The sequence below is a fragment of the Cetorhinus maximus genome, chromosome 16 (genome assembly GCF_964194155.1).
Source record: "Cetorhinus maximus chromosome 16, sCetMax3.hap1.1, whole genome shotgun sequence".
NCBI lineage: Eukaryota > Metazoa > Chordata > Chondrichthyes > Lamniformes > Cetorhinidae > Cetorhinus > Cetorhinus maximus.
The window spans coordinates 26,137,455-26,153,216 of NC_135894.1; the positions used below are offsets into that span (position 1 = coordinate 26,137,455).

Here is a 15,762-nt window from a genome sequence, read left to right on the forward strand (position 1 = left end):
GGAGATAGCCAAGTATCGGAAACACAGAGTACTACTAGCATTCCCACAAATGAGACTGAGATGTGAAAGAATTGTCAAGCTTCAAGACCATCTGAATTTATAAATGCAAAGACTTGAGATGGGGGAAAAAGGGAAAAGCAAGTAAAGATTGTATTACAAATAGCTATACTCTGTTGGAAGGGAAAGTTTTCTTTGCAGAAGAAAGGAGGATGTTGTGTTATGTGCCTGCATGCCATTGTAATGTAACGGTGCTCTGCAGAGCAAGGGTTAATGTGGGACACTGAGAATAGCACCGCCCACGGTATGATGTATAGAGTCACATGGTAATAGATTCTGAGAGAACAGTCTAGAGAGAACACTGTGGAGCAAGCCTGCATGGAGATAAGAGCACCATGCATGACAGGACCTGGGGTCTGTAAACAGTTAAAGATTAACAATAAACAGTTCATGTTTAAATTTACAACTCTCAAGATTTCATCACTGAGGCATCTAAAGAGCCCATGTTACACCAGAAAGTCTTTCATGGAAGAATTCATTTATGTCTTTGCTTAAGGCTGTCTGAGAGCTGTGGAAGAGGTGGAGAGATTCTGACACAGAATTGGAGTATTAGGGAGGCAAAAATGCTTTCAAGGGTTTTGCAAAGCAAAGGAAGTTTTGATAATAAATACTTCATCATAAGGTTTGAAGATTTTTTTGAGAAGGTGATGGATAGTGGTATTGAAAGAAATGAGAACAGTGTCTGAACAGAATGCACCATTTACAAGGTCAGTTAATATGAGTATTGGTAAGGAAGGTAGGATGGTCAGTCCTTATGAGATCAAAAGAGAAGGAGGTGGACCTTGTGAAGAAAGATGAAATTGGAGACAGTGTGAGGAGGCTACGGGAAAGAAACTAGAGAGGCTCAAGTTCAAAACTAGGGCAGATCAGTTGAATTTGGCTTCCAGTGCATCCACCAATTTAACTTCCAACATTTGCGACATACATTTTTTTTTTTGTAAAAATATACTTTATTCATAAAATATCTTCAATCACATTCCAAACCATTTCAAAAACAACATTACAAGGGTACAATCCAGGTTAAACTTTTACAAAATGTATCACCAGGTACATCAGTACAAACAATATTACAATCATTTACAGCCTTTCATTTTGATCTGTACAGCCCGAGGGGCTCTAAACAGTTCCCAGTCTCTCGGTGCGCTGTGGTAGAAAGGTCTTAGACAGTGACCCTTCCCCATTGCGCCTTTGCGGCAGCTGCCCCAAGCTTTAGTGCGTCCCTCAGCACGTAGTCCTGGACTTTGGATTGTGCCAGTCCGCAACAATCGGTCGGGGACAACTCTTTGTGCTGGAAGACCAACAAGTTTCGGGCAGACCAAAGCGCGTCTTTCACCGAGTTGATGATCCTCCAGCTGCAGTTGATGTTTGTCTCGGTGTGTGTCCCTGGGAACAGCCCGTAGAGCACAGAGTCCTGTGTCACAGAACTGCTTGGGATGAACCTCGACAGCAACCACTGCATCTCTCTCCAGACTTTCTTTGCAAAGGCACAATCTACAAGGAGGTGAACAACGGTCTCTTCCCCACCACAGCCACCTCGAGGGCAACGTGCAGAGGGGGTGAGCCTCCTGGCGTGTAGGAAGGATCTGACGGGGAGGGCCTTTCTCACCACCAGCCAAGCTACGTCTTGGTGCTTGTTGGAAAGTTCTGGCGATGAGGTATTCTGCCAAATGACTTTGACAGTCTGCTCGGGGAACCATCCCACAGGGTCCACCCTCTCCTTTTCCCTCAGGGCCTCTAGGACGTTACGTGCTGACCACTGCCTGATGGACTTGTGGTCAAAGGTGTTTTTCTGCATAAATTTTTCCACCAGGGACAGGTGGTACGGCACGGTCCAACTACTTGGAGCGTTCCGCGGCAGCGTGGCCAGACCCATCCTTCGCAACACCGGGGACAGGTAGAACCTCAGCACGTAGTGACACTTGGTGTTTGCGTACTGAGGGTCTACGCACCGCTTGATGCAGCCGCACACAAAGGTGGCCATCAGTATGAGGGCGATGTTGGGCACGTTTTTTCCCCCTTTATCTAGAGGCTTGTACATCGCGTCCCTGCGGACACGATCCATTTTCGACCTCCAGATAAAGCGGAAGATGGCTCGAGTGATCGCCGTCGCGCAGGAGTCTGGAATGGGCCAGACCTGCGCCACGTACAGCAACAGCGAGAGTACCTCACACTTGATGACCAGGTTCTTTCCCGCAATGGAGAGGGAGCGTCGCTCCCACATGCCAAGTTTCCTTTTCACCATAGACACTCACTCCTTCCAGTTTCTAACGCATGCCCCGGTCCCTCCGAACCATATCCCCAGCACCTTCAGGCCGTCAGCCCTGACAGTGAAGGGGACAAAGGATCGGTCAGCCCAGTTCCCAAAGAACATGGCCTCGCTCTTCCCACGATTTACCTTGGCTCCCGAGGCCAGTTCGAACTGGTCGCAGATGTGCATCAGTCTGCGCACCGACAGCGGATCCGAGCAGAAGACGGCGACGTCGTCCATGTACAGGGAGGCTTTTACCTGAGTGCCTCCACTGCCTGGGATCGTCACTCCTCTTATGCCCGGATCCTTCCTGATGGACTCGGCAAAGGGTTCTATGCAACACACGAAAAGGACAGGCGAGAGAGGACAGCCCTGCCTGACTCCAGATTTAATCGGAAAGCTATCTGTTTCCCACCCATTGATTGAGACTGCGCTACTGATGTTAGTGTAGAGCAGTTGGATCCAATTTCGAATTCCCTCCCCAAACCCCATTTTGGAGAGCACATCCCCCATGTAGGTGTGCGATATTCTGTCAAAGGCCTTCTCCTGATCCAAGCTGATGAGGCAGGTATCCACACCCCTGTCCTGTACATAGGCAATCGTATCCCTGAGCAGCGCCAGGCTGTCAGCGATCTTCCTGCCTGGCACAGAGCAGGTCTGGTCAGGGTGAATCACCAATTCCAGAGCGGATTTGACCCGGTTGGCGATGACCTTGGACAGAATCTTATAGTCCACATTCAACAGTGAAATGGGTCGCCAATTTCTAATTTCCTCCCTTTCCCCCTTGTGCTTGTAGATGAGGGTGATGATGCCTTTCCTCATGGATTCTGACATACTACCGGCCAGGAGCATACTCTCGTACACTCCTAGCAGGTCTGGGCCGATCAAGTCCCACAGAGCCGAATACAACTCCGCCGGCAAGCCGTCGCTTCCGGGGGTTTTACTCTTCTCAAAGGACTCAAGGGCCTTAGTCAGTTCATCAGGAGTTAGCGGTTTGTCCAGGCTCTCCCGCGTACTGTCGTCTAAGACCTCCGTGATAGAGGACAGGAAGGACTGGGAGGCCGTGCTGTCCGTGGGCTTCACGTCATACAATCCGGCATAAAAGGATTTGCTGATCCTCAGAATGTCGGACCGTGATGACTTTACTGAGCCGTCTTCTTCCTTCAGGCTGCTGATCACAGAGCGCTCTCTGTGTACCTTTTGGAAGAAGAAACGTGAGCACGTCTCATCCTGCTCCACGGAGCGGACTCTGGAACGGAAGATGATCTTGGAGGCCTCCGAGGCAAAGTGCGAGGCTTGCTGGCCCTTCACCTCTTGGAGTTCCTCCTTGACATCGACCCCCATCGACTGCAGCCGGAGCAGATTCTGCATCTTTTTCTGGAGTCGGGACATTTCCCTCTGTTCCTTTCTAGCTTTCTGGGTGCCTTTGAGGATGAAAAACCTCTTGATGCTTCCCTTGATCGCTTCCCACCAGTGTGTCAGGGACTCAAAGAGGGGTTTCACGGTTCTCCAACCTTTGTAATCCCTCTTGAGCTCCTCAATGTTCTCTGGGGTCAGCAGTTGCACATTTAGCTTCCATGTCCCCCTGCCCACCCTCAGGTCCTTCTCCAAGTGGCAGTCCGCCAGTAGGAGGCAGTGGTCAGAGAAGAACACCGGCTTGACCTCGGTGGATCTGACTGTGAATGCACGGGACACAAACAGGAAGTCTATCCTGGAACGAATGGACCCGTCTGGCCGCGACCAGGTGTATCTACGCTGCGCTCCGTCTGCAGGGTTGCTGAAGACGTCGTGCAGCTTGGCATCCTTAACTGTTTCCATCAGGGATCTGGACGTAGCGTCCAATCTGCTGCCGGCCCTGCCGGATCGTCCAGCCGCATCGATGATGCAGTTGAAGTCACCGCCCAGAATGACCGGCCTGGAGGTCGCCAGCAGCAGTGGGAGCTGCTGAAAAACCTCCAGCCGCTCAGCCCCTTGTGCCGGGCCATACACGTTAATTAACCGGAGTGGAGCGTTCTTGTACATTACGTCTGCTACGAGGAGTCGCCCGCCCACCACCTCCTTGACCTCGGAGACGGTGAAGTTGCCTCCCCGCAGCAGAATACCCAGGCCGGAGGAACGAGAGTCGTTTCCGCCCGACCAGATCGATGGCCCATGGGACCACCATCATGACCATTGCCTGTAGGAGCTGAGGTGCGGTATCGCACACTCCTGCAGAAACAACAGGTCAGCTTTGACCTTGGCTAGGTAGTCCAAGGTCGCAACACATTTGCGACATACATACCTTAAGCCAACGTGGCCTTATTGCTCTCTGAAACTCTCTCCCTGACCTGAGGGACACACGACGACCTAGGACAGATTGGCACATCCGGACATCACATTAAACAATGGTTGGGTCTTAAGTTTGACAGTCAACAATTGATTCCATTAATCCCGGCAGTAGGTGTGCCTGTGCCCACAGGTGGATTATGCTAAATAAATGCCAATGGCCAAAGATCACAAACAATCTCTCCATTTTGATGCCCATACTCAGAGGTGACCCTTGCATGAGCCCTAAAAAAATGAAAAGTGGATAACAGGAAATTCATTGCTCTCCTCATTTGCCTAATCTTCGCAGAAGAAAGAAGAATGGTGCTTGAGTGAGAGAGAGAAAGATAGAGAAGGAACTAATGCTAGAATCAACCTTTAGCATTGCCAATGGAAAATGGTACACTCCATTACGCAGTCACCAGCCCAGTTAGGTTTACATGGGCTAATACAAACACTGTATCTGAGAAGAGTTGACACAGAGTGATTCTCAACTCACAAGAGACAAAATATTGGAGGTGCAGCATATTGCATTTAAAGAGACATGGGAGAAATCAGACCCTGATTGTGCATTTGTATAATTATCTCCTTGAAGAGACTCTCTGAAGAGGCAGCACAAGGAACCTTCTCAGTAGTGCAGAATGTGTTCGACGGAGCAGCAGCTCCAGGAACTTTATAATATATCGGCAGAATACTGAGGCCTCCTCACACAGAACAGCATGGATTTATTGAGGAATGATCTTCTGGGACCATATTGCAGGCTGGGGCGGATGCACCTTTACATCTCCTGTGGTGTTACTCATGAGCCCAAATCACCTGTTGTTCCTCTTCCTGTTCCACCAGCAAATAAACTATAAAGAGGGGAATCCCCATGGGGAAAAATATTTTACAGCCCTCCCTTCATTTTACAGGTAGACCACATCTTTATAATAGGTGGTATCACATCTACACCGTTTAATGGACCACAGCTATACAATTAACATGACAATGATAATAGTGGGGCTCCTTTACTGCATTTACACACTGCAGTGACTGTTGGGGCAGTACATAACTGAATCCTTCACTTACACACACATGTGACTGCAGTGAATGTTACTGCATTAACTTGAAACTAATACCACACTCTGCAGTGACCGTAACTGCAGTAAATTAATTCTCTACTTATACACACACAGACATAAAACACATATACACACACACATGCACACAAACATACACACACACAGACATACATACACACACACTCTCACATAAACACACATGCAGATGAACACACACACAAACACAACAGACATACACACACACGCAGATAAACACGCACATAAACACAGACATATACACAGACATACACGCACATACATACACACACACATACATGCATTAACACATACATACACACTCACACAGACATACATACACAAGACAGACACACAGACACACACAGATACATACACACACATACACACACCTGCACACACACACATGCACAGACATACACTCACAGACACACACAGCCACACACACATCTCTTTAGTTTCTCTTATATGATTACTGCTGTATAAAGCACTGTTACATTAAGAGCTAAGCATTAAAATGTACTCACAGATGAAGACAACACACATTACCTTCAATAACCCCCAGTCATTTCCAAGTATCTGTTATACTTACCTTTGAACATTAATATTGGCTTTATATGGCATGTTGAACTACAAAATACTTAGCTTTGTATTTGTTCTTTATCTTGTATCTTTTAGCAAGCAAATTCTTTTTCACTGTCATTACATTAAAACATAGGCAGAGTCAAATTACAAATCTATACAGTGTTATGTGTCAGAAAATGTTGATATTCTAAAGCAGAAAGCCCTAACAAGAGCCTCCAGCTCTGATGAAGTACCACTGCTAAAAGCAAGAAACATTTTTCTCCATTTTTAGATGTGAATAGACCTGCTATGTATTTTGAGCATTTTGTGGTTTTCACAGCTCCACTGACCTTCCACAGCAGAAGCCAATGAGACAAACTATTCTAAGTCACAATCACAGCCCAGAAGGTTAAAAATGGATCTTCACAACACTCTCTAGCTCACGCCACTGTCACTGCATTTCCTGTAGCGAATGGGAGCTAAATGGTTTGATCATCGTAATCCACAAAATACAACAATCAACTAATTCATTATTTTATTCTTAAATTGCTAAGTTCTTGAAGTTTCTTGAACTGATCTGCCTGTTACTATTAAAATATCTTTCCTTTAAATACTTAAGCCTTTAGCAGCAAACGAGTTAAAGCTAAATGGACACATCCTTATAGAATGAGGTCAGTGACCTATAGACTGCAGGAGACAAACACATCGTTAAAAAGGGATAACATTAAGGGGTTAGGGATAGATCCATTGAGATATTGACGTGATTATATCATAGGAGGCAAAATTAATGCTACAGAAAATAGCCACTGCATGAATAACAGCATGACACTGGAATTAGGAGATGGGGACATAAAAATTAAAGGCAAACAGTAGCTAACATTAATCTGAATAAACTTTATGTCATTCAAATGAAGAGCTCACCAGACCATCTCCCTTCTTGGTATCCCTTTGTATTTTCTGAGCACTGCTGAGGTCACGCGATAAAGGATGAGGCCGACTGGGGTGAAGCTCTTGTCATAAGCTTCGTGTCCTTCCTTCAAACATTCTTACAGAGACTCCCGGGTATCAGACTGAGAGGTCCCCGTGGCAACATTTTTGTAAGTCCTTTATTAACTGATCTTCATCTGTTGTCACAAGAGACTGGCCGGCAAAAGCAAAGATCTCCTGAGATAATCCAAATAGAGGACAGCTTTCAAGGGCAAATCTGCAATACAGACTAAGTAAAGTAAGTCCTGGAGCACCAGTGCGATTAGTGCAAATCTTCTCCCTGCAAGCAAATAGCATTCTGCAGAGCAGATAACCATTATTCCTCTTCGTCAGTCAGTGGAGGCAGATGCTTATGTGCTAGATGCAGCACCTCAAAGGTGCATGACACAGCAAGAATTCTTAATTATTTGCAGCATGGAGTGATGGAATTTACTAAATCCCTTTAGTGAATCATTTTCTCTATAAAGTTTATCAGGGTAAAAAATCAGCTTCAGTTTCCTGTCCCTTTAGCTAACAAGGAATGTGGTTTCTTTACTCTATATGGATCACAATGACAGAAAGTGTGGATCTCAATAAGATAGAAGGAATTCATATTTAATAGATGATATAAATGTGTTTCTTAAGCTTCGAAAACGTAAATCAAATGGTAACATTGAAAGCAGAGGCATGCAATGGGTGATTTGCAACATTAACAGAAACTAAATAATGCTCCCAGCTGAGGGAAAGACATCTTGTTTATCAGTACTTGTGTATCATTACATGTTTTTGAGTTGATTATGATTTCCACTTACCATGACTCACTGCTGCTGCAGCATCTAAGTCTCAGCAGTATGTAGGAATGGTACCCCTCTAGAGGACAGCCATTTAATGAACTGCTCAAATCAGCACAGAGATACGCTTCTGTATATTGCTGACTCATGTTCCACTGTCCCTTACTTGCTGTGAAAACAATGTGTATCCCGTCAGCAAATCAGGACAAATCAATGTCACACCAATGCTTCAACACATTGAGAAGCTTGAGGTATGTTGGCTTTCATTCCACTTAAGATGTCAGCTCTAGTTTCTAAAATCACACGTCCTGGTTTCAACAGTGCTTGGAACAGGTCAAAGCGTCTGGCCATCAAATGAAACTTCAAAATTAGAGAGAGGGAGGCAAGAAGGAAGGAAGGGGAAAAAAATCACTTAGTTGCTTTAGACTTTTGCACACAAGCTGGTTAGTTTTAGGAGCAGCAGTTCACATAAATGTAATTAGCTAGCAGTATAGCAGTACATTTCCTATTAGACATGCTGAATGACATTCACATTGTCGAGAACTTTGCAGACATCACAGTAATCAAATCTCTTGTGACACCAATTACTAGAGGAAGTTTATCACAGCCCAATCCTGTAGCAAGCTTCAACAAAACAGATTTAATTTCAGATTTCCACCATCCACAATGTTGTCAACATAACAGATGCTAAGCTCCAAGAAGGATTTTCCCACAACAACCCTTCTCTCATTGAACATACTGTGCATAATACAGTTAGCAACTGTATTACAGATCAAAGTCAAAGGTCAATTTCTCCTAGGCTAATTTTAAGGATACCACAGCTTCAAGAGAAAATCAGATACAGGACCCAGCAATTAAAGAAATATAAAAATTACAGCACATAAATAGGACCTTGGGACAGTGGTAGCTCTTTCTTTGAAGCCATCTACATTCATCTTCTTTCCCTGCTTTTTCCTCAATTCTTTTGCATTTTTCTCCTGTCAAAAATCCATCTGATCTACTTATGTCTTATTAAAGACCTTACTTCTTGCATGTTCTTATTGTCTACACCATGTTTTGATCACAATTTTGTGTCAACATTTCCCCATTTATAAATCCCTCTGTTCACATTTAGAATAGGCTTTGCCTATGTAAATTTGTCACATTTTGTATTTGCACCATTGGGCCACTAGGTGGTTTTTCAAAACAAATTCCTGAGCTGTAGCAGGATTTTGGCTTTTGGGTCAGGACCTTGACATGGAGTCGAATGGGGGTCACAACCCCGCACTGCGCGAGGAACAGTCAGCCGGCAATGATTCTTGTAGATTTGGCCAATTGGTGGCCAGATGTCAAGGCTGGCCTTTCAATTAAGGAAGGTGGGTGGGCACTCGAAGCTGGAGGGGCCAACAGGAGGCCCTCCAACTGAGGAGCTGCAGCCTGCAATTTCAGGTAAGGGAGAGGCACTCACTCATGTGAAATAAAGAAAGGGACAGTTCAACTGTGGGACCTGAAGTGGTTGGGCTGGGGACCATGAGAGCAGGGTGGTGGGGTGGGGAGGGGTACACAGGGGTTGGTATGTCCAGGGGGAAAGATCTTGACACCATAATAGCAAGCAGGGGTGGGGGGGGGGGGTGTGGTTTGGTTTAACTAAAACTTATAACTTATCTTGTTGAATCTCTGCTGGCTGACTCACTCACTTGCAGTCCCACTAAAACACTCAAACTCACTCTGGAGACTCCCAGGATCAGTTTCCCACAAGCTGTCCAAGAAATACGGGACAAACAGTCAAAATAAGAGACAATCCCTTAAAATACGGGACAGTTGGTCACCAGCTTGCTCTTTCAACCATTTTTTAAAACATTTAAATTTTAAAATGCCCAGAGCGGCCAGGCCACCAGATCAGTGGTACCGAGCATTAAGGCTGTGTGTGTAAAGAGAATTTTTCCTACTATAAATGTGGAATATTGTGAAACAGGCTTGTGGGGGCTGTGTGTGTGTGTGTGTGTGCGTGTGCATGTGTGTATGTGTGACTAATTTAATTAAACTGAAGGCAGTCAGATTGCAAAGTTTAATTCATCAAAGGAATTAGGTGTAAAAGTAGGCATTTTGAAATGGAAATGGACGAGCTAAGATTTGCATTTGTAGATAAGTTGAGAAGTTGTTTCAATTTCAAAGGGAAATTAGAAGGTAACAAGGAAAATGTTCGCATCTTGCAGGGGTTCATATGTAAACAAGTAGTGGGCATATCATATTTTTATTGACCCAAAAGCAAAGGCAAGGTGGAAACATATCTTATATTTGGAACGGTTTGAGTTTTAAAGAAAGTTTAGAAATAAAAGGGGGAGAAAATGTTTTTAAGGAAATATTTAAACCTGTATGGGAGTGGCCACGTGAGATCTTGAAAGGTGGACTGTGTGAAGATAGACTTGTGAATAGTAGCCTCTAGCCACCCAAGAGAGGTGTTTGCTTGTTCCAGAAAGCAATGTTTTGTTTAAAGCCTTGGAATTCCATTGTCAATTGAGAGCGAGAGAGAAGCTGTGAAATACCTCCCTTTTTTCAACAGTGGGTGCCTTATGGTAATATTATTGGATGTTTCATAGCTTAAGAATCTATTTGGATTGTTGCCTGAAAATGGGTGTTTATTTGGGAGTCTAGCTAAGTGGAAATCTTCAGGGAAATGTTGTAAGACTAAATTTAACTGTGCATCAATAATCTTGTGTGTTTAAGTTTTATTTTCTTTTATTAATAAATGTTTTAATTTAATAATTAAAATCTCCAAGAGTGGTAGTGGACTCTACTTCTGACTTCAGTGCACGTACCTTTTCATAATAAAAATACGAATTGCAAGTCATTATGATAGCGTGGCCAAGTTTCCTTTGGGATTTGGTCAGCCTGGCAATTACCATCTGCCATATCATAACACCTGGAACACTGGCCCCCTGGTATGCAACCAGGAGGCTGCCTCCAGGCAGCGGGCCTAGTTCCAGAGGATGCAGAGGAAAATTCCAGTCTGCCTCTGTAAATGGTCAATGAAGTCTCCTTAAATGGCTTCCTGGCCCTTGCGGGCGGGTAGCCCTTCTGATCCCAACCCCCACCTCTGGCAAAATGGCCCAATGGCGGAATGATGCTGGAAAATCAGAACACTGGCCAGCGGCACAAATTTTCCCATCTGCCCGCCTTCATAATTGTTCCCATATGTGGCCGAAAATTCTGTCCACCATCTCGATCTTTTTTAAAAGAAATGATTTTGCTTGGCCGATAAGCAGGTTTTAAATTTCAACTTGTAATTGCTTGCCTTTATTTCGTATAAATTTTTATTGATTGTATTCATTCCCTTAAGGCATTCCCGTCTATATCCTGAGAACTGCAGTTCCAATTGCACTCTTCCTCTCACACCTTGCCTAAAATCCTTGTGTTTAAAACCACTTAAATTTCAAAGGGCTGTTCTAGGATATTCTGAAGTCTATTTACTAGTTTTTGAGAGGCATGGAGGTCTTGTGGTGCAATGGTAATGTCCCTATTGCTCGGCCAGAAGATCTGGGTTCAAGTCTCACTCCAAGACCTGATGGCCATGGAAGGGGTGTTCATAATGTGGCCAAACAGATTGACTATCAGCCTGTGAATCCTTCCAACATGGCAGGCATTAAGAGCGGGATGGTTTGCGGGTCAGCCATACTGCAGAGATCAATGGCAAACCACTGCAGTACTTTGCCAAGCATAATCATGGACCAATCCAATGGAAGTCCATGGTCACCAACGCCCTCTTAGGGCATGGTACCTGATGAAGATACCATGATGGTGGGGTGGTTCCACCTGCTATTCTGCATATTCCAACCCATTGGCATGGCAGGTACCCACACTGTGCGGCCTGTGGCCTCTCTGAAAACTAAATTATTTTTTTGAAAGCTGGCAATGTTTCTCAGCAAGCACCCACCTGTACAATATCATGTCAAAACAAATAGGTCAGTCCATGAAATGGACAGAGCACATTTTTAAAGGAAATTAATGAGATTAATGAATTGAAATTGTGCTAACTGTTACTATGTACATTAAGCACAAAATACATACAAAGATGATTTTGGCAATGGCATTATTGGATATATCCATTGAATTGCTTTTTGTGTTTTTAATACTTTCACTACAGTTTTATACCTGAAGTCTTAAACTGCCACCAATAGCCTAGGTTTAAACTTGATTCTTTTGCCTGGAGCGTGATTACAAGAGCTGACTTTAGATTATGCAGTGAGTCTGTGAGTTGATCTAATTCCCCAAAGGTACATTCAATCAGCTCTACTGGTGGCACTTTAATTTTGCCCTAACACTTTCCGCTCAGTTGTCATTCTTCACAGAATTTCAAGAAATCACATTTGTAAAATGCTGAGGCAAAGTTGAGTGATACTGAGTTTTATTTAACAGAAGTGTCATGCCAAGAAGGCATGAAGGAAAAGAAAATATAAAAGAAATTTGTTTCTCTTCCATATTCTTTTATTTAATTTATTTTAAATGGACAATTGCTGGGCTGATAAAATGGCCGCAGCTAGTCACATGATGGCAGTTCTATAAAATTCTGAGCAGTTCCAATGAACAAATGCGAACTCATCAGCTCCCTGGAATGTGACTTGTATTGTATGAACATTCCAGCCAAGCCAACACAAAGCACTAGTAGGCAAGACTTCTGCCCCAGACAGCACTGGACAAAGGCAGAGCTATTTGTGACTCATCGTCAATGCCATGCTAATGGTTCTAGTTGCCTGCTCAAAATACAATGGCAGGGTTTTGAGGTCATTGGGTGGGCGCGGTGGGCAGGCCTGGGAGCAGCCAAGAAACGGTCCACCGTCCGCGATCAGCCCTGGCCACGAAATGCGGCTCATCACTGGTCAGGAAGGGATGAGCGGGGGCGGGTGCCTGTCGGCTGCTGGGTCCAATGGCGACCAGGCGGCCTGTTTAAATACAGCCCAGGCAGCCATGGAAGGCTGCCATGGAAGAACTCTTTGAGAAGTCTGTTGCGCATTAGCAAAGTGATGGAGTCACGCGGCTGGAGACGCCAGGTGGGAGGGCAGATACGGAGTTCACTCGGCCTCCCAGCCTTTCGGATGAGTGCCTCGCCTTCCTGCTGTAGGAGGTGGTTGCCAAGAGGGACACACTTGTCTCCAGAGATGGGACGAGGAGGCCAGCATGTCTCATCAAGAGGGCATGGGAGGAGGTGGCGGTGCTGGTTAGCAGCCATGACATGGTGCGTCGCACATGGGTGCAGTGCCGGAAGAGGTTCAATGACCAGCTGCACTCCGGAAGGATGAGTAGTGTGTTGGCATGGGTCAGTATGCAGAAGTATTCAGGTGTGACCATCCCCCCCATGGACCTCAGTGGTGCTAGAGTCTGAGCACCAACTGTCAATGACGCCAGAGCTGGCGAAGAGGGTGAGCCCTGTCTGCTTGGACTGAATGCCTTGCGACTCAAGGGCCACGACTCAGATGTGCCCTGTGAGGTGTTCCCCAGCTGGAGTTGGCCAGGTTGCAATGGCGCTGCAGGTAGAGAGTGGACTAATCAATGCTCCTCAGTCCTTTCAGGAGATGAGCCATAACCAATCAGAGAGGGCACGTACAGGTGGTGGCCCGCCCAACCTGCTGATGCTTACCAGATTTGAGCAGGACGCCCTTGAGCTCGAGAGCCGGCATGCTCCCTGTGCAATTGGGCGTGGAGAGGCAAGGTTGCCAGACAATAGTAAGAGCGCAATGGACAGAAGTGAGTGTTTCGAATTTTGTAACCATGCTAGTGTAGTTTCCTCATTGATGGGAGCCTTGAACCTGGAGTCCCCATTGATCATTGAAAGGTGATGGCACCGTGATGCAGATCTCCATTGTCTCACCAGGGTGCCTGGCATGCACAGTGACAGTGTGATGACTTTAACTAATGACATGTCCTTGTTCTCCCTTTTAGATTCACCAGCACGCACTCGCTCTCTGAACCCCGAAGGGCCACCCCTGATGCCGGAATACCTCAGGTTTCATTTGCACAGGTGTCACACCCGGTCTCTGAACCAAACACCAGCACAGATGCCAGCACCTCGGAGGGCATTAGATCGGCGGCTAAAATGTTGGTGCACATTGGTGAGGGCACTTCATAGTCACTTGAGGTGCAGGCAGTGGCAGTGAGTGCCCAGGGCACCGCCAGTTGTTGGACTGCTGGAGATCAGGGTGATGCTCAGTCGAAGGCTGATGAGGCGCCTCTGGAGTTGTCCGTTGGGCGGCAGGTCCTGGGTTTCCAGCAGGATGTGTGAGAGGATCTGGCAGAGATCCGTGAGGGTCTGCATACCATGGTCTCCGTTGTGGAGGAGTCCATGCAGAGCGTTGATCCTGATGGTCGAGCGCACTGCCTCCTCCATTGACAGAGTGGCAACTCTCATGGAGAGGCAGCTCCAGGAACAGAATGAGGGGTTCCTGAGGTTACACTCGGACCTGCAAGCCCACACATAGGCAATGACTTCAGGTGGTCAGTGTCAGTGTGGGAAATGGATGAGGCACCCAGTATCCCAGCTAGGTGCCCGTCCATCAATGGTGAGCAGGGAGGTCCAAAGCGACTTCACATTGGCACATGAGCTGCCTGTTGTCTCTGTGGGCTCCTCTCAGGATGCTCTGAATGATGGCAGCAGCTCCTCCGCCCCTCCGCCGTGTCATCTGATGAGGCTGCCATGACTGGTGAGATGCCAGCCGTGGCACTGGCCGCTCCCTCCCAGGCAGGGCCTGCACAGGCTCCACTGGCCAGAGGACAACCACCAAGGTCATCAAGGCCAACAAGGCAGCAGCGTCAGCAGGCTGTCCCCAATGCTGGTGCTAGTGAGGGGGGAGCACCAAGATGTAGCACTCGCAAACATATGTAAATGGCACCATGAGCACAAGAGGGACAGGTCACTGGTGATTTTCTGTTCATTTATGTTTTGTTTATCTTTACTGGTCTGGGAATGAAGACCAGAGAAGGTCATGTTAATTTTTTTGGTTTGTCAAAATGAGATAAGTTTTGTTTTTGTCACCATGGCCTGAGTATGCTTCACCATTTTATTTTCTTGGTTCAGGGTACGCCAGTATGTAATGTTGGAAGTGAGTGGCTCTAAACTTTATTCCGCAGGTACTGAGTGGACTTTGGGTTCAAATGAAAGGGTCATTTCAGACATCCAGGATGGAGGCGGCAGCCCTGGCACGTGTTTGAAGCTGATCTTTGACAGCCTAGCTGAAGGAGCGTTGGACCAAGGTGTCCTGGTGTTCCTGCCACCCTGGAGGTTACTGAGGTCTGCCTCCATGCCCTCAGTATTCTCTTCACTGTGCTCTTCTTCTGACTCACTGCTGGACTCATCAACTGTGGCCTGTGGAGCTGTATCAAGATCCTCTTCCTCCAGTGGGTCCCCGTTGCCAGTGCCAGATTGTGGACAGAGCAGCATGCAACCATTATCAGTGACACCCGCTCTGGGGGGTATTGTAGTGCACCCCCTGAATGGTCCAGGCATCGGAAGCGCATCTTGAGAAGACCTATGGTCCTCTCTATCACCGCCCTTGTGGAGGCATGACTCGTATTGTAACACAGTGGCCCTCAACTTCTATGCTTCCGGCTCTTTCCAGGGCTCAGTGGGGGATCTGTGTGGAGTACCCCAATCAGCTGTCCACAGCTGCATCATGCTGGTGCCAGAAGCTCTGTTCAGGCAGGTACTGACCTTTATTCTTTACCGTATGGATGAGGCCAGCCAGGCTGAGCGAGCCAGAGGCTTTGCAGCACTTGCTAGTTGCCT

The 15,762-nt window shown here is 46.4% G+C and overlaps 1 protein-coding gene across 1 annotated transcript in view; it reads right to left on the reverse strand.

Annotated features, from left to right (window-relative positions):
- mcf2la (mcf.2 cell line derived transforming sequence-like a) overlaps window positions 1-7,254 on the reverse strand; it is a 264,376-nt gene extending 257,122 nt beyond the window's left edge. Inside the window, exon 1 of the mRNA XM_078559533.1 lies at window positions 7,171-7,254. The gene's annotated coding sequence lies outside the window, so the exon portion shown is untranslated. The remainder of the gene's footprint in view (window positions 1-7,170) is intronic.
- Window positions 7,255-15,762: the final 8,508 nt, after the last annotated feature.